Source organism: Gastrolobium bilobum, unplaced genomic scaffold, assembly GCF_033153095.1.
Source record: "Gastrolobium bilobum isolate Gb01-03AN ecotype WA unplaced genomic scaffold, APGP_CSIRO_Gbil_v1 utg2867, whole genome shotgun sequence".
Classification (NCBI taxonomy): Eukaryota; Viridiplantae; Streptophyta; class Magnoliopsida; order Fabales; family Fabaceae; genus Gastrolobium; species Gastrolobium bilobum.
The window spans coordinates 2,400-5,028 of NW_026896050.1; the positions used below are offsets into that span (position 1 = coordinate 2,400).

A 2,629-nucleotide genomic window follows, 5' to 3' on the forward strand; every position below is an offset into this window, starting at 1 on the left:
TGGAACTTTATTTCTTTGACAATATTGAACTTGATCTCATCGTCATGAACTCTCATGGTTAGTTCCCCTTTTTGTACATTGATAACTGCTCCTTCAGATGCTAAGAACGGTCTACCCAGAATGATGGGAACGTCAACGTCAGCTTCATAATCCAGAATGATGAAGTCAGCGGGTAAGATAAATTTGTCTACTTTGACTAGCAGATCTTCAATCTTCCCTTCTAGCTTGACGATAGATCTATCTGCCATTTGCAAAGTCACCGTGGTGGGTTTAGCTGGTGCAGTGGATAATTGTTTGAAGATAGATAGGGGCATGAGATTGATGTTGGCCCCTAAATCACACAAGGCTTTCCTTTGGTACGTGTCTCCTATAATACAAGGAATGGTGAAGCTTCCTGGGTCTTGAAGCTTAGGTGCGAGTCTGCCTAAGTACTGGCAACTCTCTTGTGTCATTTTTACAGTCTCATATTCAGTTATTCCTCTTTTTTTGAGAGATCATCTTTCATGAATTTTACGTACCTGGGCATCTGTTCTAGTGCGTCCACTAGAGGAATGTTGATGTGAAGTTGTTTTAAAATGTCCAGGAACTTTCCAAAGTGCTTATCCTCCTGTTGCTTTTTTGTTCTTTGAGGGAACGGAATTTTTGTTGATATTTGTCTGCTTTGAGTTGGATTGATTGGTTGGTTGTTGGCTTCCTTTTCAGGTTCTGGGTTCTGTTCATCTGTGACTGGTGATTGTTGCTGTGCTTTTGGGGCCGCTTCAGATGCTTCAGTCTGTTCATTTTCCTTTGGTTGAACTGTGGGTTGTGCTGTGGCTTTCCCACTTCTTAAGGTGACAGCTTTGATCTGCTTTGAAGGGGAGATAGGTGCTACTTTTGGCGAGGTTGTTGAAGGAACGTCAGTATTCCCTGCTAGTGTTCCTTGTGTACTAGTTTGAAGGTTGGCAGCAATCTGCCCCAGATGGGACTCAATGTTCCTGACCACTGCATCATTCCTGGTGACATATTCCTTGACATAATTTTCCAGGGTGTTGATGCGTTAGTCATCTCTGTGGAACGGAACATAGTTGTTTCTTCTTTGTTCAAACGTTCCACTGCTGCTACCTTGCTGATACTGCTGCTGATTGTTGTTGAATGGTCTCTGGTTAATGGGTGGCCTCCATTGGGTGTTGTGGTTCTGATCCTTAATGATAGTTCCTCCAGGGCTTGAATGTGTATTTCGTCCTGCTTGTTGATTGTCTCTGGTGAAGTTCCTATTGCCAAACTTTTCTGCATAACACACCAATGCAGTGGATGGGCAGTCTGTTGAGTCATGAAGGTCACCACAGGCTGAGCATGGTTCTGTTTCAGTTGCTGTGAGTTGTAATACTTCCATCCTTGGTACTGCTTGGTCAGCTCTCAGGTTCTTCACTTCATTCATGAGTGATGCCAACTGGGCTTCCATGGCTGTTTGTTTATCCAGTTCTAGCATGCCTGGCTTCCTCACTGGGCTCACTCTGTCTATTGGCCATTGGAGACATCTTTCAGCAGTCCCTTCTATGATTTCGTACCTTGATTCAAGTGTTCTTGTAAAGAAATATCCTCCTGCAGCAAAATCTAAGTGAGATTGAGAAGTATGGTCAAGTCCCTTATAGAAAGATTGTAACACTGCCCAACTCTCTACCCCATGGTTTGGACATTTTCTTATGATGTCCTTGTATCTCTCCCATGCTTCATAGAGATTTTCTCCATATAACATTCTGAAGTTAGAGATTTCAGCTCTAACATCAGCTTGTCGAGACATTGGGAGAAACCTCTCTATGAACTTGTTAGAGAGTTCTTCCCATGTGTGGATTGATCCAGGGGTGAGAGTTTTTATCCATGTTTTATCTTTTAAGCCCAAGGAGAGAGGGAACAACCTCATTCTCATGCTCTCCTTTGTTACACCCTCAGCTTTAAAATTATCACAAATATCTTGGAATGTTGTGAGGTGTGTGTAAGGATCTTCTGCAGGGAGTCCATTGAAGACCCCTGCTTCCCTAATCATGTGGAACATGATAGGTTTTAGTTCAAAATTTGGTGCTACAGTGGGAAGGATTACTCCCTTATCTGGTCTGCTCCTGAAAGGAGCAGCCAAAGTTCTGAAGTTCTATTCAGGGGGAACCTCTTCATTGTTATTATTGAGATCAGCCATGTTTTCAGGAAATTCTTCCCTGAGGTTCCTTCTTCTCCTATGGAGTGTACGTTCTAGCTCAGGATCAAAGAGAAACACAGATTCGTCCCTTAGTTCCAACCCAAGTGCGCAAGTGCACGCATCAAGTAATAAAGGAAGTATTAATGCCCAAATTATCATTCCCACGAGGATAGAGTGCTAATTAATGTTTTATCACTGTTTATATAGAATGGAAAATGAGAAGCAAAGTTAGTAAATGAACTGTCTGGTCAAACGTTCCCTATTGTCTTGACAACGTTCCTCAGGAACAGTAGGTTCAATCTGATGGCAAACAGTTGCTCGTTGCGTTATGTATGTGATCCTTCCTGTTTAGAAGAAGGTGAGATAATAATCATTGGAGTTTTTATAAGTACTAAATAAAATAAAATAACAACTACTAAAACAGAAATAACTATAATCAAAAGACAACAGGGAGGTGGT

The 2,629-nt window shown here is 41.9% G+C and overlaps 1 non-coding gene across 1 annotated transcript; it reads left to right on the forward strand.

The window, feature by feature from the left end:
- The first annotated feature begins 1,658 nt into the window (after window positions 1-1,658).
- Window positions 1,659-1,765, forward strand: LOC133297461 (small nucleolar RNA R71). The gene has a single exon (XR_009749644.1). It is a non-coding gene; the product is annotated as a small nucleolar RNA R71 (small nucleolar RNA).
- The last annotated feature ends 864 nt before the right edge of the window (window positions 1,766-2,629 follow it).